Source organism: Dermacentor silvarum, unplaced genomic scaffold (assembly GCF_013339745.2).
Source record: "Dermacentor silvarum isolate Dsil-2018 unplaced genomic scaffold, BIME_Dsil_1.4 Seq162, whole genome shotgun sequence".
Classification (NCBI taxonomy): Eukaryota; Metazoa; Arthropoda; class Arachnida; order Ixodida; family Ixodidae; genus Dermacentor; species Dermacentor silvarum.
In genome coordinates, this window is record NW_023605786.1 from 19,957 (window position 1) to 39,912 (window position 19,956).

Sequence of the window (19,956 nt, forward strand, 5' to 3'; positions counted from 1 at the left end):
ACCAAAGCAACTATTTTCAAGATCCGCACATATGCAAAACATGAGCACCAAGCCGCCTCGCGTATGCTACAGTCGAATCTCGTTAATTCGAACCAAATCATGCGGCGGCGCCTTCGACCGGCATTGCTCCACACCGCCATAGAGTAAAAGCTTTGGGAGACCCCTCATGTCGCGCCCACAAAAAAAAAATCGCGGCGGAAATTTCACTCTCTCTCAAATGGCAAGGTCGCCGATTCTGCTTGGGGGACCACGTGTACGCCGACGTCTCAGCCACGCTACCGTAGCACGCGTAGGAAATGGCAGGCGAACCCTTCTTTCTCCTATATGCTTCCTCTACTTTCTAGTCACGTGTTGACCTTGCACTTGCGGCTACGGCGCAGAGGGAAGCAGCAGCGCTGTCCCAGGACGGCCAACGAAACTGCCCCGCTGGCAAACGCTCGCTTCCCGATAACGGCAGAAAACGAAACTTCGGGGAGCTGGCGCCGGGTCGTCTTGAGCGGGGCGCCTGTACGACGGCGGGCGTGCACGGTGACAGTCGAAAGTGAGAGCTACGAGGAGGGCAAGGGGAGCCACCGAAGCGGCGGAGTTGCCGAGGCGAAATCCGCTTTCCTGCCACCCTCCTCCCTCACATTCCATGGTCACCACGTGCGCCCTTCACCGTGATGTGTCGGCGCCGCCCTCTCCCCTGAATTTTTCTTTACTGCCGTTATCGTGAAGCGAGCGTTGGCCGGCACTGGCATTTCGTGGCCCTCGCTTGCTATGCGCACCGTGACATTTCACGACTCGCACTCAAGATTCTGGTTTCAGCCTCACGGCTGTTCGTTTGTACCTCCACTTCGTCTCTCTTTCTTCCTCAAGCACTCCTTGGGGCGCCCGTTTGAGGGAACGTTCGCCGTCTCCGCTGACTTGTCCGGCCTACCAGGCAGCCGCACTGTAACCGGTATTTCGTTTCCCCGAACTGCATCTATAAGCGATACGTGTATACATGGAGGGCTATGGGAAATTAACGGGAGTCTGAAAAACCGCACTATATCCGGTCCTGCGCACTATCAGCGGTTACGTAGTGGACTATACTGTAGTTTTATCTCCTGCATAACCTGGCCACACCCTTACTAACTGAATTAACAAGCATGGTGTCAGCGCACACAAGCAAGCATGAATAGATCGCACTCGACGACCCAGATAAGCACTGTAAAAACACAGGCTTGAGCAAAGGCGGCAGGAGCATCGACCGAAGTTCGTTGGTCTATCGCTTCAATGGAAACGAGAGGCGAAAGCATAGCGCATACAAAGGTCAGATCGTGTATAGATCGCTTTCAAGATACGGTGCGCGCGACAGCCTTAGCCGCGCAAAGTACGCAGTGGCTTGCAAAGAAAGCCGTGCCCCTCCCTCCTGCCACTGCCCTCGCGCTTTCCTCCTTCCGTGTGGGAGATTGAGTCGCCAGTTTCCCCCGTGCGCCCGGTCACAAGATACGCATCGAGTGCCGCAGCTAAACGTCGCGTCCCTTCCCTCCTCTATTCCCCCACGGCCTTCCGCACGACGAGAGTCATTGCGTTTGCTATCCGCCGTAACGTTCGCCTCCGTGAAAACACGCATCCCTAGCGCACTTTCACTCGCACATACAGCAACAGCAGACAGCACATAGAGCAGACAGCATTTTTTTTTCAGGAGTGGGAGCGTGGGTGTGCGCGTGGAGACCATGTCCCCGATGAAAATAACAACGTTCTTCCGCTGATGCCGCACTTGTTAGGGGAACTTGGTTTCTGTGCTTGTGTTGCAATTGTGTTGTGTATGTGTGTGTGGGTGAAATATGTAATAAATTGTGTTTGAGAGGTGGTTGCCCTTTTGGCATAAGCAAAAGCCGAAAAAAGCATGCTTTGGTTATAATGCGGTACCGCTTATAGCGCGGATTTTCACAACTCCCGCGACTTATGTTATAAGCGGTCTATGCTGTATGTCTAACTGGAATTTGAAGTCATTTTCACTTATTCAGAAGCGCAGTTTCAATTTTGTGAAATCACATCACATGCTTGCACTGCAGCTTTATACATAAAATCTCGGTGTACAGTGCAGTCCACATATAATGATACCACATATAATGAATATCGTTTAACATGAGTCGAGCTAGAGTATCAACTTATGCATTAGCGCTATGAGAAAAAAAAACAGATATAACGATATGTTATTCACCGCATATCGGATATAACGATTGAAATTTTGCTTCTGGTGTGTTTCCATGCAGAATAATCGTTGAAAAATTGCGTACCTACGTTGCCCTTAACCGACACCGTGGCGAAAGTGTGCCTACGCGAGTTCGTATCTGCCGCATTACCCGCACAGCGCATCCCGCCGCGCGTCGATTGCGAAAGCCATGGAGAGCATCGCAAGTTGGCGCAGCATGCACAAGATGACCGCCAGCTGCTTAGCCCCCGCATCACCGGCGTCACGCGAGGAGAGGCGGAAGAAAGGTGATAAGCGAGGCAACCGCCTCCTCTGGCAAGGGGTGCCCTGCACTCCCTGTGGTGCTCTCTCTCAACGGAAAGCATGGGAAGCAGCGGCAGGTGCGCCCTTGTGACGAAACTGATTTGCAAAGGGGGAGAAAGTGGTAAGCAAGCGGCGCCTGCGTGGCCTACGCTCCCTTTACAATCTCCCTCTCTCTGCGAGCGGCGAAAATGCACCGCGGAAGCAGCGGGAGGTTGCACTGACAAAGCGCAAAGCTGCGTCTCTCGAGACGAAGCTGCAAATTTTGCAAGACTCGAAGTACGAGCTCGCGCAGTGTGATTATCGACGATTATGAAAACTGGGAGCGCCACGCCACGATCATGAAGGCTAGAAGCAGTGTCCATACCGATCAACGGAAAAGGCGGGGCTCATGCGCACGATGAAATGCCATGGGGCGAAACAACACGGTGGTGTCCGATCTGGGAGCACGTCGCTACTGACGATGAAATAGTGGTGCTTCGATGGAGGAGCTTCTGAGTGCAAATAGTGCTGCTCGTTCTGCGAAGCGAACTCCAGAGGGCGATCGTTGTCGCGACAGACAGCGGCGTTGTGCGACGAGGCCACGACAGCAGCAGCAGTGGACGCGCGATTGCGACCAAGTGCGACGTCGTCAATCGAGTCGCTCATTGAATTCATGCATGCTAAATTATAGCCACCGTGTTCGCGCAGCACCTCATTGGCAATGCACACGGCGGTTGTGAATCCAAAACTTCAACGAAGGCAAGTGCAGATTTCTATTTCGGCGTGCAGAATAACGATTGAGACGCTATTTAGATAAACGTTTTATTTTTCACAGTCTACTTTCTATAACGTCGATTTCTTATCGCAAGTGGCAAATGTGGTTTTTTTTTTCGGGACTAAGGCACGTTCGGTAGCTTTCTTTCTTTCTTTTTTTTTCTTTTTTTGACGCCAGTCCAGATATAGCGATGATTGGTTATACCGATCGAATTTTTTCGTTCTTGATATCGTGTTTGCCAGTGCGCGTTGACACCAGTGGGAGGCGCGCCGACAAAGCGCAGAGTTGTGTCGTTTAAGACGAAGCTGCAATTTTGCAAGACTCGATGAAGTACGAGCTCGCGCACTGCATAACATAACCGCTTATCATGCAGGACCGAATATAATCGGTCTTCTTCTGACTCCCGTTTATCTTCCGCAGAAATCACTGCTCTATATGCATACCACTTATAGTGCAGCCGTGCGAGACAAAATACCAGTAATGCTCTGGTTGCCGGAAAATCTTGCAGACAAGCAAGGCAGCAAGCGGCAAGCCCCCCCCGCTCCGCACCAACACTGGCCTGCCACATCCAGTCCACGAAAATGATGGCAAATTCGGCAAATCGCACCGGTGCGCATCGGGCGCCCGGATATGAGCCATTTCATCGAATCATGGTCGTACCCGGTCGCCCCAGTGGGCACGCGAGTGCATCGGGGCGAACTGCAGCTGGCGGTCTGTAGTTCACGGACCGCCGGCCGACGGCGAGATCTGCCTCTCGCACGGCACAAAGGAGTTCCCTGCGGCACAGTGACGTGACCACTCGGTGACTGAGGAGTGGTCGCGGCTACGCTCTGGCATCGCCGGCAGCTTCACGCTGCTAATCACTCGCCACCGATATCGTCGCTAGGCCTTTTTCAGTTCACTTCGAATCTGTAGCAGACGGCGCTTCAGAACGAACCGCCGACGCTCCCAAGCAGCAATGTTTTGTTACCGTCGTTGCCGCTTTACCCTCTCCTCGCAATAATTTCACACGATGAAGAAAACATGCTGATATTTGCGGCGCCACCAGCTGCGATGCGAGCATGGCCGAGCCGCGGTTCGCTGTCCGCCGTCGGTAGCCATGCACTGCAGCTGAGCTTCACTTGTATCGGAACTCTCATTAGTGCTAAACCTTTCACGTGGACATGGTTTTTAATAAAGTGAACATTACGCGTCAATTTACTCTCGCGGACATAATTTTGCCTGGAATAGAAGCTGCATAACCAATGTTCGCGTCGCCGGTCGCGGCGACGCGCCGGTGCAGCGTCGATGCGCTTGTAGTTCTTTTGGTGGTTTTGAGTAACGGTGGTGTTGAGAGTGATAAACACCACTAACAAATCTTTGGCTTAATAAAGTTCATGTTCAATAAAATTTTATGCTATTCCAACTGCGCTTCTTTTTTTTTTTTTTTGCGGGAAAATTTTGTCGTGGCCATCTTGAATTTTGGTGCCGTTCCGGGATAGCGCCCCCCTAACATTGCCGGTAATTTCGACTTGCTCGATGGGGGCGCTTGCTCGGAATTTTACGGTACCATGTTCTTTATCTAGCATTTTTGTATACCTTTTTCAAAATTTAGCTTGTACCGCTGCCTATGATTTTAAGAGATCCGGTCGTATCCATCTTTTCCCTGCTTTTTTTCCACCAGTACTCTAATCGTCTCTTGCTGATCTCTACGGCTGATCTGTTTACCGCAGCGCCCCTCTACGACGGCGCCGAACCAGCTGCAACCAAGCCGAACATAATCTGGACGCGAGCGAGCGGCGCTTTCGCGCGCGTTGGGGGGAAAGTGTCAGCACCTCTCCTTATTCTTACACCGTGCCCTAGATCACGGCCGGGCTCGACTGGCGCGCGCGCTCGCTTCTTACGGCCTTCGCATCGGGGCTAGTTCATGCTATCGCCGCTGCTTGGAGGGGGGCGCTGCGACCCCACCCTCTTGCTCAGCTGCTCCCAGCTGATCTGTGCAGGCGCGCAACGCTGGAAGATTGGGTCGGGCGCGCTTCTTACCTCACCGTGCATTCAAGAACAAGTCGCCTAATTGTAGAGGACTCGTAAATGGTTCATCTAGGCTTCTTATAAATGGATGCAGTGTAACTGTATTAATACATCAAGCTTCTTTAAATTCACTAGGGATGCATGCGCCGGGGAGAACAGCTCTCCGCCATCAAATGCATTTTGAGGAAAGAAAATAAATATTTATTGCTCGTATGGCACTTACAATGGTTGCCATACTTTCAGGCGAAACTCTTGCGGGCACAGTAGCTCACAAATGTGTCTTATTCACAATTACAATCTGAAGGGTTTCCTTGGCGGCTTGTGTACATATAGGCCGAAGGCTTGTTGTTTTCTTCAGTCAGTTGGTTTGACTGATTTACAAGGAGTATTCTCAGAAACTTCTCGGTAATTAGATTTGCGGATCGTATCGCATGACTGTCGTCAACACCTTCAGGGCAGCTCAAGATGAGAGCGCGTTGTAAATAGGGCTGCCACTGCTCTTTCGAGTACTTGTAGTTCATTCCTGCGTGGCAGGTGTTCGGAGGCTTTATCGAAAAAAAAAACACGCTATTATTTATTTATTTTTTATTTTATAAATACTGCAATCACCATGCGGTGATTTTAGCAGGGTGGTACAAGCATAACGAATACATTGTTATGTACAGAAAATGCACACGGTAATAAGAAAAATGTTATTTGAATAAATACAAAGCGTACAGGTTGGGCACACGCAACGTTACTCTAAAGAAGTAAAACACTGTCACTGCAAACATGGCACAAACAAAATAATGTCACTGTAAACATTATAAAGAAGAAGTTAATGTTGGCGCAGAGACGACTTCATTTTTTAGCTAGTTCCAGTCCACTACTGTGCGCGTAAAAAAGAATACTGAAAAGAGTTGCTGTGTGAGGAAAAAGGAGTTATAGTGAAATTATGTATTTGCCGAGTAGCGCATCCGGAGGAGAAGGCTATGATCTTTGTTATGTCCATCTTATAATTCCCCTTTATTAGTTGATGCTATCTTGTCCAAATATCTTGTCCAAAAGCGCTAGAAACTCGGGCTTGAAACTCATTGCTTGAGAACTGGTGAAAAGAAACACCGGGTGTTTTCCCGGAACGCGACTTGCAATACGGAAGACAGCAATACACCATCACACAGCAGTTATATACCGATCTGCAATGAACGGCGCCAAGTCTTGGCTGTGGCCGCGCGTACTAAGGGCTGTACGACCGTCTTCAGGATGGATGGATGGATGGATGGGATGGATGGATGGATGGATGGATGGATGGATGGATGAAGAACTTTATTAGTGTCCTTCTGGGCGCGGAGCCCACAAATTACTTCATACTGAACGACACTGACAGAGCACCGAATAAAATGCGCGGGGAAAACGATCGTGCGAGCACGAAGGCAAGCGCATGTACGCGGAGCAGGGTCAGGGTCGCAGCGCCCCTACCGCCGACGGGTGGCGAAACGTGCTGAGAAACTCTCCCATTGTTTCCCCGACGGGTGAGAAGGCCGTAAGAAGCGAGCGCGCGCGTCCAGTCGAGCCCGGCCGTGCCTAGATATAAAAAGTAGCGCCATCCGCTTCCCTCCTCCTCCGTTCCGCTGTCGCGCTCGGCGCGGCCAGCGAGATCGAGGTGCGATATCGACAGTGGCGCCGCCAACGTCGGGCCTGCCGTGGCAGACGACAGATAACGCGCTACCAGAGGAAATCCGCGGAAAACTTCGATCTCGCCCTGAGGATAAGTTTTTGAGGCGCGATTTTGCTTCGTCAGTCAGTAACTAACTTTAATGATGCCGTTTTGGAAGTAGCAACGCGACGATGCGAGACGGCGCAAATACCAAGTGTGCAGCAAGCGTTTGCGCTCGCCGGATGGTAAAAAAAAAAAAAAAAAAAAAAAAGCCTTTTGCCCTCGCCTTGTCGGTTGCAGCAACTTAAGGTGCAGCAGCATGCCAACACAACGAAGTTATTGTCCCTAACACATTTGATCCGTTTGTGCGTACAGCACTTTCGTCGCACAGGCCCGAGAATGGCGGTCGGAGCGCGCTGGAAAGAAAAATATACACAAAAACGCAACGCGTGCTTCCACGTGACACGGATTGGCCAATGGGGGAGCGGAGGAGACTGGGGCGACAGGAGGCGGCGAGGAGGAAACGCCGGGGAGAGCGCGGTGGCGGCAAGATATAAGAATGGCGCTACTTTTTACATGGCGCTTGCTCGAAGCGAAGCGGTGACGCGAGGCCTAGGCTACAGCCGCGGCAGAAACAGTCGATTTTTTCTCGTTCTTGTGATTTTTACTAGAGTTATCCAGCACCCACGGAGATGTAGAGAGCTTTAGATTAGGGGGACGCAAGCGCAGGGGCCCGCTAGCGCTTGGGGCCGCGGTACTGCGCACGCGCAGACCGGTGCGCGCGCAGATCAGTGCGGGCGATCGCCGACAGAAACAGACGGAGCGGAGGAAGTGTGTTGTGTTTGCGCGAGCGTCAGAACAAATATTTCAAGCCGTCGACTTCGTGATTTCTTGTGCCGTGCTTCGCGTGTGCATTGCAAACGAGAAGGCCATCACATACACGTGCGTTCCGAGTACGACACATGTTCAGGGCGTGGCGAAGTGAAAGGTGTCCGATCGACGCACCCAGCGTACGCGACTTGTATGTGTTCCGTGTATGCGGTTCGTTGCCGCGAAGTGGTAACGCCAGTCCTTTCCAACCTTTAGAAGTGATGACAAGATCAGTAGCGATAAGATTTGTTGCTTCGGTATCGCTGTCATTCCTCGTGTGCTATACTGCGTGAGCCGTATTGCCACCTGCTATGCGCCGTGGTGACCGCGACGTTCGAGCTGTGTTGTTGCTGTTACGAAGTGTTCGCAAGATACCAATCGGGATATTCATGTGTCGCAGCTGTACTAGGCGTAAAAGTGCCTGTTTTATGCGATGTGCGTATACTCAGAAGTAGAATGTGCATATGTGTTTCCGATCGCATTTTCTTGTGTAGTACCCCGATAGAAAAGCCCTATCACACCGCCCTTTCAGCTTCGTACATGTGTCGTTTGTTTCAAAGTTGTTACTGCACTTTTGAAGATGCTTCTATCGGTGATGGTAATTTAGGGAACGTCATAATAGTTACATACGTCAAGACATACTGCGCTGTGCTGAAATGTGGACGCGCCTGAGCACTAATGCTATGGATGTAAATTTCTAGCAGCCTTGATTTTTATCATGTGGGCAGTGTTGTGAAGAGCAGGAATTTCTAGATTGCACGAAGTAAATAGGTTTATATTTTGTGATGCAAGCGGCTTGCATACCCAAGAATGTTAACTGCTTGGTTTTTGCTGGTGACTAAGCACAGAGTCTGTTTGTGAAAAAACCAGTGGTATTTTAGATGAATATGGTATGGATGAGAACTGGATACTTCCTTATGATTAAGTACAGATTTACGTTTCCTGACAAAAAACAACATGCATGTAAAAAAAATAACAAGACTGAACACAGGTATGGTGATATATTCTGCTAGCAGCCAGCAGAATCGCATGAAAGAAATTTTGCCCAGAGTTCTTCCTCACTGGCTAGCTATGGTCACGTTAGTAATGCAGGCAGAATAAGCTGAACGAAAGTTTGCTGTTACTGTGTGCATCCACCCTATTTCATTCTCTGGTTGTTTTGGCACGAGCCTTCAGTTTAATGCGAACAATATTTATCACAATTGCCAGCGTTATCTGACTAAGAAGTGCTATACTTTTTATCCTCATGATCATTCTGCCCAGTCATTACCAAATAATCCACATTAAACTGACTTGAGCCTGCAAAGTGTGTCCTTTAAGTGTTTTTCTGGTGAACTTTCATCTAGCTGTAAGCGTACTGCTATCATTCATGGATGTTGGACGCTATTAGTGGCCATCTCGGTGATGTTTATTTTGCACAGGCCATGGTTTCACTCATTAACTGAACAGTTTTCAGCTGTGCTGCCAGACTATGGAAAGAGGAGCCTCACCTCATCATTCTTAAGCATTTTCATGGCCACCGTGCCTTGCGCCTGAGAATTAGGCTGCTATCGCAATAAAAAGGGTGCCTACTGGCTGTCATGAGAATATTCTGAACAGAAATTTTCACAATTATGTCAGCATTAGTTATGTGATTGAAGACAGCCAATGAGGACGAACTGGTGGCAAAATTTTCCAAGTGACTCTGCTGGCAGAATATTTGTTCCCTATGTTATATTAGCCGCAATGTTTTGGTCAGTGTGCTGCATTTTTATTTCACACAAATTTACTACCCAGCCAGATAAGATATTGTCAAACCATCAATTTTAGTCTGCACATGGACACTTCTTTATTTTATCATATTCTGGAAATGGTACCCAAGCCCAGCTTAGATTAGCAACATCAGCTTAACGTATGCACGCAGTTGAGTTGCTGCATGTGAGAAAAGAAATAATTGTGAAACTAATAGTCATTAGTCCAGTAAAAAAACTTATTTGTATTTACGTATTGATTGTGTAAGTTGTGCTGTTCATTTTATGCACACAGTAACACGTAAACACAAATTGTATGCGTACATTGTGTTTACATTCATGTGTGAATAAAACAGCACAACTTCTAATATCAATACATGTCACTACAACTTGACCATGAAAGATGCTCTATATGGTACTCAGCTGGTCTTATTTAAAGTTTATCATGTGATGCAGTTACATTTCTTGCCTGTATGTAAACCAGTTTATGAACTGTATCTGCTGCATGTGAGAATGCATATTTTAGGCCAATCACAGTACCTGACGCAGCAGCTTTTTTATTTATTCTTTGCCATCACTTGTTAGAGGGGTCTTGTTGATTATGCCATCTAAACAACTCGTATAAAGTTCTGTGTTTAATATACCAGCACTGAAATACTAAACACAGCTACACTACTTTGTACACTAGTGAGAGAATTCCACAGTTCATCGTTCTGTCACATGTTGTTCTTCAATCAGAAATGGTGACTGCATTTGGTGTCATGAGTTCTAGGCTCATTTTCACTTGGGCCTTTCGATGAAGTAAAATCTGCCTTTTCAACAGTGAATTTAGTGGAAAGCCACCACTGAACCAATATCTCCAAGACCAATTACTGCATGCTTTTGGCCAATCAGATTGTGTGCCGAAACTATGTATGATACATAACTTCAGCTACACCAGTAATCACACAGCTGAAGCTGCTACACATAGTTAAGTCATTGATATAGACAGATGAAGATGTACTTATGAAACTGTCACTCATCACTTAAATGGGAATGACCCAAACCTTCATGAGATCGCAACGATATGACAGCACAAGGGGGAACTAAGCTGTACAATAGTGCCACCATCTCAGCTGGCTTGTCATGATGCTCTTGCCTGCGGGTTTCTTATTTATATTTAATAGCCCTTCTATGTTATGAATTCACAGCTTTCATAACAGTTACTGCACTAATGAAGGCACTGCACACTTACCCCTACTGAAAGAGGTAGAGCAGAGAGAATTTATGTAGAGCAGAGAGAATTTATACAGGTAAAAATATGTCAAAGTATTTTCACATTAGAAGATATTCCACCGGCAATGAATGCACATTCAGAACATGCAATAAGTGTCATGTGAGGAAAATGGAGACGTGTCGTACCAAAAACCTGCTTGCCTTTTGAATATTGACATCAAGAAAAATTCCAGTCTGTACTTATGCCTTCTGTGTTGGAGGGTAGAACATCAAAGTAGAGATGCAAAACGGGTGTTGTATGTAGTAGTCCATTATATATGTGCTACTCAAGTTGCACCAAACACAGCTATCAATGTGCACAGCATTGGACAAGTGACCATGTGTATGTCTGACACACTAAAAATATTGTGCACTGATCATTCTGAGCTCTAAATGTGAAATGCCTGCTGTTTTCAGCTACAAATAGTGCATATATATATGCACCACAAAGAGCTGAAGTGACAAAAAATTGTGTACACCTGAGTGTTATATTGCTTTTCGTGCAGTGCTATGGTGCATTTCATGGTGTCTCAGTTTACTTAATACAGTTTCGAATTTACAGATTGCTTCACATGTTTATAGCTAAAAACCACAGAGAAAACCTCAGGAAACTACTTGCATTATGACTGGGAGGTCACAACACGAGTATTTGTGTGGTGTCCTTCCTGTTCAATGATGTGGTTTTGTACTGCAAGTGTAAAATGTCACACCAGCAAAGCTGAGCATCCACCCTTACATTTCAAATGCTTTTTTGAATGCTTAAGCACGATGGAGAGGATTGTTTGTGCATAGCCACGCTGTTCTGGCGTGCCTGCAGGAATACAGCAGTGCCTGGTGGCACCGTATAGTTCAGGCGTAACAGTGAACAACTAGTAAAGAAATCGATTGATACCAAGCTCACCCATATGTAGGAGCTTCATATTACCTAAGCCACATGCAAAGTTGCTTTCAGTGTACTGAAAAACCACAGCTTTGATTTGTCAAGTTATTTTACTGCACACACACTGCTGTAATAAAGTCGGTACAATGGTGATCAATGCAGCAAGGAATGAAAGATTACTTGTGATGTGCAGATTTGAATAGTACATGTGAATGCATACCCAATTCACCAGTATTCTTCTGGAACAATTTTATGTTTGGTACAGAGGAGCCACTGTGGCCTCCTGACTGCAAATTACAGTGATCTCTTTCACGGTGCTCATGGGGGTACCGTTCATTTGGCTACTTGAATAGTCAATAGATAGATAATGGAGCACACCAATCTTGCAGTTCTGTGCAGAACAGCTCGCGCATTATTCACAAAGATGAACCAAAGGAACTATCCGTTGGTTTGTTATGAAAATAAAAAATGGCGATAAACGTTTCCTCACTTTTTGTGCAGGCCTGTCTTCCGCCATATGAGCCTTCATTTCATTGTCATGTGCATGTTAAAGCAGCTACTAATTAAGAAAGATAAAAACAAAACAACTTACTACATCAACCTTTTCACACCACAAGCGATCACTGAGCTCACTGTGAAGCTAAGTCACTTAATAATCTTGGTTTGCTGTCAAACAAAATACAGGTACTGGCCAGCTGTTTGTTATGGTATGTATTTTTTCATTTACCTAAAGTCTGGCTGTGCATCAGGTAGCTAGGTTGTTGCTACATAAATACATAGACAATGTGTTGCCCATGCCCAACTCACTAAAATAACCTGAGTAGAGCTTACCATGTGCATCCTTTGTGAACTTATTTTTCATATATAGAGTGATTGAAATAGAACACACATGTATGATGCTGACAGTTTCAAATGGTCTCAAGTCTATCATCTTTGTTTGCTGCCATGGCTGAGAGAGGGAGCATGCCTATTATTGTACTGCTTAATTTTTGTTCACTTTGGTAATCTGTTTCACATTGTGTAAATGCTGAATTAGGTATAATTGCAGTATAGTAGGTAATGAAAAGGCGGATGTGCTAGCCCGCAAAGGACATGATCACATAAAATTTATAAAAGTGTTTTTCACTGAAAGTGAGACTTTAGCTATGGCGAAGCGATATGTACTCGATGAACAGTGTAGAAGATGGTCTTCAACTTCAGGCAATTGCAAGTTTTTGTTCAACATCAACACAGAACTCCAATCAAGGCTACCATAATGTCTACCACGGCATCTGGAGACCCTGTTTCACCGGCTTAGACTGAATGTTGCATACATGAACAGTCTTCTTTTTTGCAATGGCCAGAGCACCAATCCATATTGGGACAACTGTCGCACCGTGCAATCTCTAGAGCACATCTTGCTTGAGTGCCCAGCTTATATAGACGAGTGACATCGATATAAAATGAACATGGAAAAGCTCGACCAAGGCCCCTTGACATTGACATGGATGTTGGGTTCCTGGCCTTGCCCATCAAAACAGCACAACGCCCTGGACTTATTGCTTTAATGTTATTGAAGTTTGCTGTCTAAACTAAGACTCACGCACATCCATCGTCTCATCAAGACTTTCTTTTGCCTTTGTCATCCCCCCCCCCCCTACCATCATCACCTCGAACACTTACTCTACTGCTAATAACATTACACGACAGACAGACAGACAAAGAACTTTATTAAATAGGTCCTGAGAAGCCCTGCCCTAGGGCAGAGCTGCGGGCCGCTCCCACGTGGGGACGGGTTGGCCGAGCCTAACCGCCGCATCGTGGGCTCTCTGGACAGCCCAAGTTTGTCGTGACAGTTCTGAGCTCTTGATGGCAGAGCTCCATTCTTCTTCCGTGATGCGATTGGGCCCCTGTAACGAGGGGCATCGCCAACGAGCTGTATTTTTTTTCCATTTTTCTTGTGCTTACCCTTTTCTAGGGCCTTACTTCTCCTTCGTCCCATTTGCTGCAGCGTAGCATTAGGCAAAAATATGCCTGCTGAACACTCTGAATTTTCCATAAAGAGCTTTCTCTCTCTCTCTCTCTCTAAGTAGTAAAGGGGCAACAGATTGGCCACCCAGGCTGACAAGAAAGAATGTAATTATTTGATTTCACTTGAAATAAGTTGTCTTATTAGCAATATAAATTATTATTTGCTTTCAAATAAATATTCTGCTTGAAAACATCTCATGAGTATGTGTCTGCATGAAGTGACCACTATACGTACATATTGCTTTTATGCCAGTCATAATGAATTGTACTCACTAGCTGCCTACCTTCAATTCCTTGCTGCGTCAAGTTAAGCACTTATGCACAACCTTTTTACACACGGTAAGAACTTCATTCATGACTGAGCACATCTGCTAAGGTTTTATTTTGTTTGGAAAGCTTACAAGCAGCAAGTTTTCAATTTCTAAAAAGCACATTTAATGCTGCACTTCGTCTTTTGTGGTTTTATGCATGCAAAAAAAAAAAAGAATGCGGCACGTTGAATGATTCGAGAGATTTTGCTCAACCAGCCAAGGCAGCGCGCACTGACAGTGATCGTTTTAGAATACGTCCCATGTTGCGACATGAGGCGATTGCAATACATTTTTCAAAGGTGGCGCAGATAGGATGATTGTGCGGTGTTACGAACAACGATGACGGCGCCAATGCAACACATGCAGATGCAGAACAGAATGTGACAGCCTAAAGTCGCATTTTCACTGTGACGCGGAAACTTGAAGTCGCATCTGCAAAAATATGCCAGTGTTGTCTGCTGTCAAAGGTAGTTGCCAACCTTGAACACTTTGCTCCGCCGAATGGTTGCCAGCTGTCAACAGACCGCGTCGTCCAATCGGAGTGCGCGTGCAATCCACTCGTGCGGATGCAGCGAACGACGACTTTTTCGACACGATCCGCGTGTCGAAAAGAGAGATAAAAAACAAATTTATAACAGCATACAAACCTTGACAACGATATATGGGTGACAAGAATGTAAGAAAATTACTATTCATGACCTGCTTCGCACTTCAAAAGATGCTCAGCAGTCTGTAAATTTGCAGCCCTGATGTTTATTTTACGTGTAATTATGCGGATTAATTTTTAATTGCACAAAATCGTCATAACACTATTGAAAATATATCTGCCCTGGACAAACAAAAGATGCACGGGCCCACCAAAACAAAAGTGGCGTGCAAGTTGTAGCAGGTAAACGTATACGTACCGTAAGGAACTGCACCGTATCTGCAGGCGCTGGTCAAGGCTTGAACATGACCAAAAGAGCCACGAGCGGTGCACACGCTATGTAGACTCGATAGAACTTGGGAAGAGAACATGAGCACTGGCGAGCGAACACTTGCGAGCATGAGCACGGCCCTATGAATCGTTCGCAGCTAAAGCCCCTGGAAGCTCTACTCGCGGTTTACTCGCGGTTAAAATCCCTATATAAGTACCGCCATCCTTTGATCAACGCCACTTCGCTCTCTCCTACATCTCCGATTGGACGATGATAGCGCGCGCTTTGACTTCTCTCTAAGGTGTACTAGACTTCTCTCTCTATATATATATTTTTTTTCCGCCTCAGAGCCATGTTGAAAGTCCTCTGCGCAGCTGCAGTTGCCGGCGGCGGCGCGCGCCCGGCCTGAAAGTTTCAATGCGGACTTTCTAGGGCCGCCACCGTCGACTTGCTTTCGCAAGAAAAAAATAAAGAAAGAAAGCACGCGCTTTAGGAGAGGAGACGACGGAGGAAAGAGTAGGTGGCGGTCAGATCCGTCGCGCGCGGCCAGAACTGTCGGTGAGGATAGCTGGTATCGCTTCTTCACCGCTTGCTCACGCAAAGGGAAAGGAAGGCACGGCTCTGATAAGGACGCTGAACGGGCGTGCACGTGTGCGCCCGGCCGTTTTCTTTTCTTCTAAACTTTGACTGTCGTGACAAACCACGGTGTAAGATATATTACACCGTGTGACAGACTCACCCGGATCGTGCATCGCGCCGTGGCACGGGTGAGTTTTGCTGGCCGCGCGGCAAACAAGTTGTCGACGCGGCGATCGAGTGATAAGATCGGAAAGGAATCGAAGAAAATAACCCCGCAGGATTTTTCTGCTTGTTTACCCAAAGGGGGAAAGCAGCGAAAGGCTATAGAATGCAACGTTAATGGGTTGCATATGGCTTGTTAAAGTCGCATGGAATGTAACGCTGCGCGTCTGGCACGCGCATTTAAAACATTTTTCACTTTCACGGCGCACGCCCAAGCATGTCGCAAATTTTCTGACAAAAACATCTAAATAAGTTCTTGAGTTAGACGCTCTCAAGACGTTCACCAATGTATACTCCGGTGACGCCAGAGGTGGGATTTTACCACAGCTGAAACACAATAGCATATTTGATTAACCGTACTTCCTGCCACATATGTTTCCAAGAACATCTGTTTAACGGTCTTCGCGTAGACCAAGATGTATTTAGCCGTTTGAAGCCGTTCCGAGAACATTTTAAGACGTTTTGTGTTTCGTGGGTTCAAACGCCTGTTCCAGAAAACCATCCGCCTCGCTGGCTCCGACCCGCTAGTGATCGCTGTTGTGACTTCGGGGTGGAGGACGATAGACGGATTCTCTCAGCAGACGAAGAAGAAACGAAAAGCTTTATACAATATTTACAGATAGTGGGTAATAGCGTACATGTAGCTGTAAGAGCGCATCAGACCGACTGGGCGGCTGGTGGCGACTCTCTGTCCTCGCAATGGGCCACGGTTCTTCGACAGGACCCAGAGCAGGGTCCTTCTCATCCCACGCGGGTGCTGACGTCACCCGCGTCGTATTCTTGACTCATGGCGATGATGACTGCTTGAAGTTGCCCGCGTCGAACCGATTCGTCGCGGTCCCCTTGGCGACTCCTCGTCGACAGGACCCAGACGGGGCGGGGCGGGTGGCGATGATGGCCGGGGCTGCTTGAAGTTGCCCGCGTCGAATTGAATCGGCGCGGATAAATGGGAGTTCCTGTCGCCTCGATGATGGATGGGCACGTACATGGCACAACAGCACCCCCGCCGCCAGATAATACATCCAGAAGTCGAGCTGTTCGACGCGGCTTGGCGTATGCGATGTGCTGATTGAGTGACGTCCTTGATGGGGTTAAGGGAAAGGCTTTGCCGCTATTTCATCCGCTGGTATTTCCTTTGCTTGAATCTGAGAAAGCTCACGGAATGACCGAAAATCAACGCCAACCATTTCGGCGAAAGTGAGCACCCTCCCAATGCTCTCCACAACCCCAGACCAAACTCTATGAAAGCAAACGCTCTAACCCCTTCTGTGCTCTCAACAGCACCCATTAAGGTTATTCACTAAACACGAAACACACACCCGATAAAGAGCCCGGGATACAGACCTCAACAAATCGTGATCTCAAAGAAGACACATTCAAAGAGAACAAACAGCTAAAGAATAGATTGCAAAGCGATTCCGCAACAGTCATTCGGGCAGGCCAGGCACAGCTGAGGCGATCGAAGAAAGTTTATCTTTTGCCCTGTCTCGCTCTGAGCGAAACTCTGTGTTACTTGGTTTGCAATGATAGCCCATTCGAGTGGCAGCGTTAGGCTCTCGAACGATCAGGAGGCTCATTTTAATCGGTGACACTAGCGTGACGATACCCTTCACACGATATTGTGTCGTAAGGGATTAGCAATCAACTTCAACGTGCTAAAATAACTGAGTAGACAAGAGTATACATGATAACGTAGCATTAAAACTTTTAACTTCTAAAGTAAGCTCTCGGATAAGCATATATGCTGCAGCCTAAAAGGCTCTGCTAAGTCCGTCAGCATTTGTATGCAGCTTCCCCTTCTTGTAGCGAACAGAGAAAGTTTGGTGCCGAAGTGACAAGCTCCACCTGAGTAGACGGCCATTTCTTGGTGACATGGTGTGTAACCAGGTCAAAGGGCAATGATCCGTCTCAACAATAAATGGTGACCCGGAGACATAACAAGCGAGCTTATCGGCAGCCCATACCAGACAAGCGAACTCCTTTTCGGACGTACTATGCGCCTCCTCTCTGACGCTAAGCTTCCGGCTCAAATATAAAACGGGCCGCTCGTGCCCATCGGCATCCTCCTGGCAAAGTATGGCTCCTAGGCCGCGGTCACTCGCATCACATTGTATAATAAAGCTTTTAGAGAAATTAGGGGCCATAAGCACAGGTCTTTCTATAATACCCCGCAAGTCCCAAAAACGCCCTTACTTCCGACTTTGCAGTTGGACGCCGGTATTCCAAAACGGCAGCAGCTTTTAGCGCGGAGGGTCTACGCTAGCTGGCCGCGCCCCACGACATGACCCAAGTAGCTCACACTAGCACACCCCAAATGGCACTTCCGCGCTCTGACAGTGAGACCCGCGTCGCGCAGTCGACCTAGGACTGTGCGCAGATGATTAACATGCTCCTCCCAGGTGTGGGAGAAATAAATAAGGAAGGGCGAAATCTCCCAACCCGTGCAACACTCGATCCATTAGGCTCGAAAAGCAATAGGGAGCATTCTTTAGGCCGAAGCTCAGCATCACAGGACGGAATGTTCCTAATGGCGAGATGAATGCTGCATATCGAGACGCACGTTCGGTCAGTGGAACTTGCCAATAGCCTGCGGTGGAACTTGCCAATACCCTCGCACTAAATCTAAAGTGGAGATATACATGGAATTTGCCACCGTCTCGACTCTTTCTTCGTTGTTCGGCATTGCATACGCCTGATCTAGGGTTACCGAATTTAGCCGGCGATAATCCACGCAGGGTCTTGGTTCTTTACCTGGAACTTCAACCAGGATAAGTGGGGAAGTCACTTTCTCCGGACACAATGACACCCAGTTCGCACATGCGGCGGATCTCGGCTTCCATGATTTCTTTTTGCCGCGGCGAGACGCGGTACGGCCTGGTGCGGACCGGCTGTTCGCTCGACAACTGAATATCGTGCTCGATGAGAGTTGTTTTCCCTGGTCGGTCGGAAAATACTGGTTCGAAGTCCCGAACAATTGCCCTCAAGTCGTCTCGTTGGCTCTCCGAGAGGCGCTGTTCTTCAGCGATGAGCTCCAGAAACTCGCTAGCTGCGGCGTCACCTCCCTGGGGAAAACACAGGAAATCACTCTGTTCCTCTTCCGGCGCATTTAAGGTTAGGTTTATCACTGTCTGACGATGAAAGTACGGTTTCATTAGGTTGCTATGATAAATCTTGTTTTGCTTTCCGCCGAGTTTCACCTCGTATAGTTCGTGTCGGAAAGCCTCGATACCACTTGAGCAGGCCCTTCCCATTGAACATCCATTTTGTTCTTCTTGCACTGTCTTAGCAACATTACCTCGTCGCCAACGTGGAACGTGCGTTGTCGTCATGACTTATCGTAATAAGTCTTTGCTGAGCTCTGTGCAGCTTTCATATTTTCCTCAACTTGCTCCTTGGTTTTTGACAGCCTTTCCAGCAGGTCTAACACATAACTTACCACACGTGGGTCCCCTTGATAACCCTCCCAAGCGTCTTTCAGTATGCTCAATGGTGACCTTAGGTTACGCCCGTAAACTAGCTCGGCGGGGCTAAACCCAGTGCTCTCGTGTGGCGCGGATCTTATTGCGAAGAGTGCTGCCGGGATGCAAGCCTCTCAGTCTTTCTCGTGCTCAAAGTGCTCTCAATACCCGCTTAAGCACGAAATGCATCCGCTCAACAGGATTCGACTGGAGATGATAAATAGAGCTATGACTTATTTTTATTCCGCAGCGTTCAAAAAACGTTGTTGTCAAGCAGCTAGTAAACACGCTCCCGTTGTCACTTTGAATCTCCGCCGGGGAGCCAACACGGGCGAATGTGGACAATAGTGCATCAACAATGCACGGGGAGCTCAGCTCTTTAAGTGGGATCGCCTCGGGAAATTTTGTTCCCACGCACAGTATGGTCAAAATATATCGGCAACCTGAACGGGATTCCGGGAGGGGTCCTACCACATCTATTACAAGCTTCCGGAACGGTTCTGTAACAATGGGCACCAATTTCATTGGGGCATTCCACTTATCGTTGGATTTACCAAATCGCTGACTTGCGTCGCTTGACCGAACAAGTGTTTCAACCTCTTTCCAGCATCCTGGCCAATAGAAATCCTGCGCTAGCCTAGCCTTTGTCTTTTCGATACCGAGGTGACCCGCCCAAGCATTCTTATGCGCTAACTCTAAAAGCTGTGGTCGGTACTTTTCTGGCACGAGTAGTTGGTTGTATGTTCGACCCTTGGAATCCTGATATTTCCGGTACTTGAGACCTGACCTAGTGTAGAACGAGATGTTCTTTCGGGCCACTCCTTCATTCACATTAGCCTG